This window comes from Anabrus simplex, chromosome 7, assembly GCF_040414725.1.
Source record: "Anabrus simplex isolate iqAnaSimp1 chromosome 7, ASM4041472v1, whole genome shotgun sequence".
NCBI lineage: Eukaryota > Metazoa > Arthropoda > Insecta > Orthoptera > Tettigoniidae > Anabrus > Anabrus simplex.
Window position 1 is genome coordinate 134,278,901 of NC_090271.1, and position 10,319 is coordinate 134,289,219.

The following is a 10,319-nucleotide window of genomic DNA, read 5'->3' on the forward strand; positions in this document are numbered from 1 at the left end:
TCCTGGAATTCATAAATAAGCAGTCTAGCGTAAAGTTCCATTAGTTCTCTGTATTGATTTATCGTATAAATTTTGACGGTTTGAGAACATAGAAGAGTACTGAAACCTTGCACATATTTCAGTTGCACCTTTAATTTTACTTTTCCTCTAGAGAATGCATTGGTCGGGTGTTTGATAGTGTTCACGGTAATCTTTAACTCCAACGTAAAACCATTAGCAGTCACTAGCCTTACCTTTTCCCTATTTTCTTCTTTTGTTCCTAGCTTTTCTCGAAGTTTATTGATATCGGTAGTTGTCGTTGATTTGGTCAAGTTTTATGGCCTGGTGGCCTTCTTGAAGCCAACCCTATGTTGGGGGATATATTCACTATATGTGGTTCTTTTTTTACTTAAACGTGTGGTGTGTTCTTTACAGATGAAGGAGAGTGAGTTGAGATGAACAAAAATACACAGACCGCGAGCCAGAGGTATTATACATACACAATTAAAATCTTAGGTCCAGCCTAGAATCGAACTCAGCGCCCTCTGAACCGAGGGCCAGTACGCTGGCCATTCGGCCAATGAGCCGGGCTTTTGATTTTTCCCTTTGCCATACTGAAAGACATAAAATGGACTTCCAGCATATAAGATCGTGTCGAATATGTTTAGTAGAGTACATGCCCGAGGGAAGTTAAGTACAGAACGGAGAGTAAAGAGATTATTAGTAAAACACGGAATGGAATTAGCTACCACATACACAACAGAAACTGTTCATAATCATCACTCTGAAAACGGGGCTGCCTAATCGGGGCAGCAAAGGCGTCAGGCAATAGAAACTTACAAAACGAGACCTACTTGTGGAGGGTCGCATGGTCCTGGAGTTCACTCAACCTACACCAGAATGAATACCAGAATGGGTACTCTGTCCCTCTTAATGCCTAAGTTACTAATAGTAGAAGCCTTTGCCTTCTACTTCTCCAAGCGCCTTTATGACCTCCATATATAGAGATGGCTTTGCTTATGTTCTGAGCAGTTCATGATATTCAACACAAATGCAAACCTAAGGATATCAAATTAACTGCATTTAGAACATCTCTTTCTCACCAACAGATAAATATTTGTTCATGAATACAGAATGAGAACACTATCTCAGCAACTTTAATACCGCCAGTATAACTCATCTCGTTAAAGTGATCGTTACTTGCATATATACCACGATGCAGAAACAATCAGGACTTCGAAACTAAGCTTCAGTAAATGAACCCAAAGATGTTTTCTGAGAAAGAAGACCACCTAAACCAAACCAGTAAAACCCCATGGTGTAACAGCCTCCAAAGGCTATGGCCTAGCAAGTGACCAATTCTCAGCCTGAAGGCCTGCAGATTACGACGTGATCAAACGACGAATCCTCTCGGCTGTTTTCCTTGGCTTTCTAGATCGGGGCCGCAATATCTCCGTCAGATAGCTTCTCGGTTGCAAACACATGAGTTTTGAATGCTTCGTTTCTATACTGTTTACATCAAATCATGTGACATTTTGTTACCTATTGCTTATAGATTATACGGGAAGGTACTGTATAATCAATAAAGACATCTGAGATGGCTACAGCTTTCGGAGGGCATACAGGAGATATACCCGGATCAGTTAGTTCGCATTTTAATTTTCAAATCCTAACCATTGCCCATACAACAGACCATGAAATATGTGCCTTACGACGAGTTTGGGGAGCTCATGATTTCGTTAGCAGTAATAGTCCAGCTTCTCTCCCCACTACTGATCGTCTTGAGCTTCTTGGTTTCGAGTTCTATGTTGTTCTGATATTTAGTGTAGTCGTAGTAGCGTTGCTGTTGCATGATAAGTCAAGTTACAGCGTGCTTGTTAAATAGTCATATCAGGAAAGTTTACTGAAATCAGTCAAGTTGCAGAGACACTAGCAGAAATTTCTCAGATTCCAAGAGTATGGTCTGTTCCTTTGGGACTAGTCATTCACTCTTTTTCTTATTACTTCAATAGTGATTAGAAACTCGTTTGCGAGTTCAGAAGTGTAAGGTTACGTATTGCCAATGCACTTTGCGGTGTCAACTTCGAACGCAATGTCGCGTTCAGTTTTAGCAACCGACCCTCAGCCAGGCGTGGTCCGGGAACCGCAGCGTGCGTTCGAAATGTCGATGTTCACGTATCCTGCAGTTCACATGTCGATGCGCAATTTTCTGCGTTCTTCATCGACCCACGAGCCGAGTGGTCCACCGTTCAGTTTTTTTTTTTCATTTTTCGATCGTTCTCTCCACGGTGAGTGGAGGAGAAGCAATCATTTTCATGGGTTTCTCGTCACAGAGCTAAGAAGTGTTTCAAGCATGGGCGTTGCGTTCATTTAAAACCTGTCCGCCGGGCCGAAGCCGCGATGGGTCCCCTCGTGTTATCCCCGCTCCAATGAGCGAGGGAGGTAGGTACCCAATGCCGAACGTCTGCATCGTAGGAGACTCCCGCTGTCGGCAACGGACAGGCCGCCGCTTGCAGAGTACGTACAGGACTCGCCTGAGCTCGCAACAGCGGGCTCGGCAGGAGTCTCGCTCCTCGAGGGAGCCTCGCCGGAGGAGAGGACCGCGCGGGGCCGTCCCACTCCACCTTCTCGAAATGCTTTTTGATAAAACAATTTAGGTAATGATCCTTCCGCAGGTTCACCTACGGAAACCTTATTACGACTTTTACTTCCTATAAATAATCAAGTTTGGTCATCTTTCCAGACACATCGGAAACTGCGCGAAGCAGATCCCGCGCACCGGTCCGAAGAGCTCACTAAATCATTCAATCGGTAGTAGCGATGGGCGGTGTGTACAAAGGGCAGGGACGTAATCAACGCGAGCTTATGACTCGCGTTTACTGGGAATTCCTCGTTCATGGGGAACAATTGCAAGCCCCAATCCCTAGCACGAAGGAGGTTCAATGGGTTACCCGGTCCTTTCGGACAAGGAGGACACGCTGATTCCTTCAGTGTAGCGCGCGTGCGGCCCAGAACATCTAAGGGCATCACAGACCTGTTATTGCTCAATCTCGTGCGGCCTGTCCCTCTGACTGAGTGCAGACGTTTGAAACGCGGATGTATCGCAGAATGCTCAAGATCCCATCTATAAACCACGTCAAGAATGCTATTTGCTTTACGTCGCACCGACACAGATAGCTCTTATGGCGACGATGGGACAGGAAAGGCCTATGAACGGGAAGGAAGCGGCCGTGGCCTTAATTAAGGTACAGCCCCAGCATTTACCTGGTGTGAAAATGGGAAACCACGGAAAACCATCTACAGGGCTGCCGACGGTGGGGTTCGAACCCACTATCTCCCGGATGCGAGTTCACAACTGCGCGCTTCTAACCGAAAGGCCAACTCGCCCGGTACGCCACAGACGAGGAGTTAATGCGTCCTGAGGAATTGTTGTTTTTCTTAATTTGATTTACGTCGCATCGACACAGAGAGGTCTTATGGCAACGACAGGATAGGTGGATGGGGCTGTAGCATTTGCATAGTGTGAAGATTGGAAACCACGGAAAACCACCTTCAAGGGGTTCTAACTCACTAACTCCCGAATGCAAGCTAACAGTTCGTAAAACCCGGGAAATCAGCCTATTTCAATCACATCTTCCGAAGTGACAAATACAGCCAGATAAAATTGATAATAGAAGGAAAGATAGAATGAAAAATATGTGAGCGGGAAAGATTAAACTAGCATGGAACATGACAGTGGTTTTATTTGTATGTTCATAATACGGCAACCCTGACAGGGGATTAAAAAATAGGAAAAACACTCATATAGATGATAGCCGTCAAACGTCGGTGAGAAGAAAGTTGTCTGACTCCATGGCTAAATGGTTAGCGTGCTGGCCTTTGGTTCAAGGGGCCCCGGGTTCGATTCCCTGCCGGGTCAGGTATTTTAACCCTATTTGGTTATTTTAACTGTCCCTGGGACTGGGTGTGTGTCTTGTCGTCCTTAAACAGAAAATATAAGAAAAACAAAGAAAGAATTAAAAATTTGAAAAACATATCTGTAAAAAGGTATGAAATATACAAAAATTATTTGTAAGAAAGAACGAGGTAAGAAGGACGAAGAAGCATTCTTGTACGACCTTAGGGACGAGAATGGTTAGTCTTGACTCTGTTCCTAAGAGCGAGATCGATCTCACATTTGTTTGGTGGCACTTGAGGGTAATTGAGTGCTAGCAAAGTAAATTCGCGTCCTCGCCCCGAGGTGGGGCAGCTCTTTTCAGGTACACCCCCAATTGAGGTGAACTGTATGTACCATTTTAACCACATACCAGCCCTCCTGCCATTCCTAAATTTCTGGAAGTACCGGGAACTGAACCCGAGCCCCCGAGGACGGCTACTGATAGTGCTAATCGTTACGCTACGGAGGTGGACGATTGAGTGCTATAGCTCCGTGATTGGATTTTAGAACCTTAAAAATATTCCTCCAAGATAAAATTCAAACATCTTAGCCTGTTTTAAAATCTTCAGCGGTGGTTCTACGCCCTGCTTAGACTGCACACCTGAGCATAGTTTCGTGTGAAATATTGTATACGGCATACAACCTAAAGTGCGTAACTGAATAAAATATTCATCACCTTGTACAAGAACTTCATGGAGTTCTTTTATATCTCCATTCTTTCGCTAATGATTAATAAATAAAAGTATATATCGCTTAACCGTTGGAGTTCAAAGTATTTCCATAAGGAAAAACGCGTCTGTTCTGAGTTATGTTAACAACTGTGACCTCATAATGGCTCTTGCTTGATCGAAGGTTCAGTATTATGTCATAATGTAGCTCCGTGTTATAAATTAGGTTACTTTTGGCGGACACGTAACTTTCACAATTATTTTCTATTACCTTTGAACAACGACATCCTTGTCTTTTACAATTCTGAAGTGAGAAGCACTATAAATTCTCCACGATATACACAGTTTTTCTTAATATACAGTATGCGTCTATTATTGGAATGTCTTCAGAGTCATCGTCTGATTCTACCGATAGGCGGTCAGAAGCCATGTTATTACTGAATTATTTAACTATCGTGTTATTCAATAAATTAGTCGGACTGTTATGTACTCAGCCTGAAGATTGACTGGATGCACAAATAACATCCCCGAAGTTCACGTGGATGTAGCTTACCAGGCAGGAGGAGGAACAGTGACTGAGTTCCGAATTGCTTTCCTAAACTGGGCAGAAAATGCTACTTCAAACGACTGTCGTATGAGTTGGATCTGTAGTAACGTTCAAACGCTCCGTCCTGCTACGAATATCATTACTCACTAATGACTATACCTCATCAGCTTACAACTGTCACAGCCAGAAATGACACTGAAACTTTGGCAAAAGCCACATTTTTCTCTGGCCTGTGCCAAGAGACATACAGGGGGGGGGGGAGGAATCTGAAATTATCAAGGAATGGGGTAAGGCTGCGAAAAAGTACATATTTAGTTATTTGCAATTTTGACCATTAATGGAATACTTCGAATTCGAAGGCCTGTAATGAGATGCATGCTGAATACTTCTTCTTCTTCTTAATCCGTTGAGCCTCATGGGTTGGATTTTCCCGCGGACTCAGCGAGGGATTCCATCCCTACGGCCTCAATGCCGGTGTCCTGGAACGTGAGACGTTGGGTTGGGGGATATAACTGGAGACGAGGACCAGTACATCGCTCAGGTAGCCTCACCTGCTATGCTCAACAGGGAGATGATCCTCTGACAGACCACACGCATAATCAAATATCACCAAGAGGTGGACGATCCCACGAACACCACGTGAATACTATCAGTCAGGTTCCAGAAGGATGTGAGGAAACATCAGACCAGGAAAACCACAATCGACCGAAGTAAGGCGCGAGTTTAGGAATAACTGAGAACACTCAAATACTAGAAATGAGGATTATAATAGGCGCAGGGAAAACTGGAATTATAACCAGAAGAGGAACCCTAACAGGAGGCGATGTGATGGAAACGGAGTTAACCGCAGGCATTTTAGGAATGACTACAATAATCGAAGAAAATGGGGAAATAACACAGCCCAGAATTCTAGGCGTAACGATGATGACAGGTATCGAGAGTGGGTTCGATATACTGATGGGTTGAGAAGAGCTCATGAGAAAGAAAGTGGAAGGGAGCCATTCAACACCAGGAAGTTAACACATATTGTTTTGGGGCTGAAGATCTAGAGTACCAGAGAGTAAATCGGCAGGATCAGCGGAATTCTAGACTGAATCCTTTTGCGCCGAGTTTTGAACGTGATGCACAATCGTCACCTGATAGAAAAGAGAAAACTTCAAATTGCCAGTAGAAGAAAGAATCCCACAACCCGATGACATCGCCATACCAGCAGGGGAGATGACCACCGGAGAAGAAGAGGTCCTAAAATCCGTCAACACTGCTACTTTGACAAGAGAAAAACAGGCCGAAGAGCCACTCCAAGAAACTGCAGATATCAACAGCAGTTCGGAGAAAGATCAGGAATATCCAGAGTTCACGTCCTTAACAGAAGATTTTGTCAATGACATATGCAATGAAATCTTGTTGTTGGCAGAGGAAAACCGGAAGATCCGGGAGAGGAATGATATCTCACGTCAAGAACGAGATCGAGTAGAGAATCTGCTGTAGAATTATGGTTCATTTCTGAGGTCAAATTTCTTCCATACCTTTAAAATTTTGAAGAAATATTTAAATTTTTCCACTATATATGTAAACATTTCGTCATTGTAGGTGGATTATGAACCAATAATTCTACCCTGTCAAATACTGCAACTAGAAAATCGAAACTACAAGATGCAACTAGGAGTGCAATCGTAGTTCTTTATTGCAAGTTCATCTCACATTCCGTGGCGTGACAAGTCACCGCGGGAAGCGTCCCACCCATTCGAACGAAGTCGAAACACTTCGGCTGACCTCGGGTAATTTATACTGAGCTTCTAGATAAAAACGTTCATTGCGAGAGAATTCGGCACTATCATTAACAAAGAAATAAGTAATTAAGAATTGTAAGAAATATTTGATGAACCTAATTACACAGGGTGTAAATGTATTTAATTAGCCTGGAGAGAGGGTAGCACCTATCTTGGCTGAGAGGAACACACGTGCCAAGGACATAGGTCAAAATGCGCTGGTACCCACGTGCACGAAATTAATTATGCCCGTTAAAGGAACGATAAAAATCAGCAAATAGCACCTTCTTGACTTAAAAGTTAGGTGGAATTTTTGGAGCGAGTCTCATAGAAATTGGTCCAGTGGTTAACAAATTGTATGATTACACCACAATACATTACGACCAGGAAAGCGTCCGTAGGAAAGCTATAAATAGCCCCACTCAGACAGCAATTTACTCACTTTTTCATTGTTCGCGAAGTTGGACCTGCGTCCTTCTATTATCAAGTAGAAATCTTGAACTGTTCCTTCAAGAAACTTGTGAGATTCATACAGTTAGTTGGTTCGAGACAGAATATCTTACCAAGTGGTAAATGGCAAAATAAAAGTATTAATTGAATTAGTATAGGTTGTCAGAACTTCTCAAATGGAAACAGCGAATTCATAGACAGCTTTCGTGAATTACTGTATATTTTTTGTAATCTGTAATGGGAACCGTGGATTGGCAGAGATAAACATTGGGTTTCATATCCGTTAACCACCTGATGTAAAGGGAGTGGAAAGTTCTCACAGACGAGAGTAGAGTCCTCGGCACGAAACGGGGCAGTTGTACATATTGTGTGTGTCTATAATAAGTTATTATTTATGTGTGTTAGATCAATTAAAGTGTAGAAGCTGTGTAATCATAAGATATATAGAATAAAGAGGAAGAATGTTCCCTCTAAACATGAAGGGCTAAGTGTGTGAGGCAAGCTGGCCCAAATTGAGCCAAGATTAACTCCATGTCTACGACGCAGTTACAAGGTCTGCCTAATTTAAATATCATGTTGTAGTTAGAAATGTAAATGCTTGTCCCGTTAAATTAATATGTGGCGTGTGTAAAAATTAAGTGTATCGTGATATTGAGGCGAAGTGTCTATTATTCATATCAGTGCGCGAAACTTTAAAATGCGTTTAAATTTCTTTTGGAAAATGTAAAAGGTGAAGTTTTAAATATTGTAATGAATATCAATGTAATAATGTTCAGGCCGGTAAAAGTTACAATGATGATAACGATAAATGGCCTCTGTGAGCGTGATAAAGTCAAATACCAAATTATCCAAAATAATAATAATAATAATAATAATAATAATAATAATAATAATAATAATAATAATAATAATAATATTCACGTCCGGATTGATTTGAGATGATAAATTATGTGTTCAGCAGTTATGTCAAGCGTGATTTGCAATTTTTACCGAAATCCAGTGAAGTCCGATAATGTTGGCATTTATTTTGGAAAACTCAAATTTTGTGACATCGTGTATTTGTGATACAGTAAATCACGGTAAGCTATTTAGCTCTTGAGGTCAGAAAATTTTAGAGAAGTTAATTGTGAGATTCTTATAAAGTTGTTGGTCATGGGATTAATAGTATTTGAAAAAAAAATCGAACAGAAGAAATGGATTGTAATGGAAATGAAATATTATGAGAATAGTTAGGAAGATGTTAAAGGCAGAGTAAGTCTCTGTTTAATGAGTGATGTATAATGAACAAGAGACTGAGAATAACAGACCCTGTTTTTCGACGGAGAGGAATTTTTTGACAGGGTGTATGTTAAGAGGTAATATTTCTGAGGCAAGCTGTGTAAGATAAAGATGTCCTATAAGCATTCCAAGACAGTTGACGAATTTAAATGTGGTAAAAATCAAGTGAATGCTTTGTAACGCCTATTTTAAGTACAAGTTATATTCTCTCATGTTTACTATTTTATATGAGACCGTAGGTCTTGGCAATTAAGTCCAGGTGACAATTCTATTTTGGACCAGGAAAGTGCATTTTTGTGATAACCGACCTCACGATTGAAGTACATTCCGACACACGGTCGAGGTAATACTTGATTATTGTAAATTTAATTCTATTCTGTATTTTTACGGGACGAAATTATCGCTGACTAGAAACATTGCGGATGTGAAAATTGAATTTTATTAGAATGATAGTTTAGCTTGAGTAGATTGATGAAAAGTTACTTCACTGGATAGTTCACGGTGATACATGTTTAAAACGTTGAGATGAAAGGCCATTTGGAGCCTCATACTTGAGTTATACCGTGGATATCGTGATGGTAGTGATAACTGCTTTCAGTGATATTACGTAAAATCAAACGAGAGTTTATAAACACCATCGGCACCTTCAATCTTTTATGGAACCAATTATGTGCATTATTGAACTGAGTACATCTGGGACGTCTTAGTGCTCACCGTATGTACTGGTAAATGAATATAATACATTTGGAGCTCTACTACATGATCAAAATATGGTCAAACGGCCACCATTGCGTTTTTTTCAACACTCTACACTACTGAAATTCAAATCCGTAACATTGGTGATATCATTATGGAGAGCACTGTTTGATTTAAAATGTAATAACCCTATGTTACAATTCTGTTTGTCACTATTTCGACTTCCACTTAAATCCCATGTCCGAGAGTTGTCAGGATCGAATAGGTTACGTCACCCACCTATTTCAATGGATTTTAATTTGTATAGATATCTAGAATCCCCGAGAGACGGGTAATGATACAGTGATTACGAAATCAATCCAAGTCCGCAGACTGAACGTTTTCAGGCGAAGCAAATATAAACTTAATTAAAAGTAGAATTCGGATGAGAAAGTTAAAAAAATTCAACACCTCCTAGGTCATTGACTGAATCGGCGACTAATAGAGGGAGTTTTTTGCGTACAAAGTAAATAGACGTTGGATCTATATGAAACAAATATTTATAATTTTTAACCGAACTGTTTTACCCGATTAATGAAATATTATTGATAGATAATGTTGAATATTTGTGTACCTGCAAGAACTGTCTGATTTTATGGCGTCAGCTTTCTTGCCACTTGAGTTACTATACTCTCAACTTGGCTATCTCCACTGTTTCATTTTATTCTTCTTCTCACGATCCTTTCATTTCATACTTCTTTAATATGCTGTTGTCATGGACTGTGTCAACACAGTCATTAAAAATGAAAAGTTGTGAAATTTTGTGTGGTTTACATCACCACAAGGTATTTTTCACTTTGTACTACATGATATGACAGAAACGACTTCGTGGGGACTTGGAATGTTTCTGAAATCACCGTTTCAATTTAGATGATATATTTTACAATCTCGGAAATTTCACGGTGAAATCGAGATAGCTAATTCTTCCAAAGAAGGTAGATGTTTATCAGTTAATC

The 10,319-nt window shown here is 40.8% G+C and overlaps 1 pseudogene; it reads right to left on the reverse strand.

Moving 5' to 3' along the window:
• Positions 1–2,094: 2,094 nt before the first annotated feature.
• LOC136877854 (5.8S ribosomal RNA) lies at positions 2,095–2,236 on the reverse strand (annotated as a pseudogene).
• Between the last annotated feature and the right edge of the window lie 8,083 nt (positions 2,237–10,319).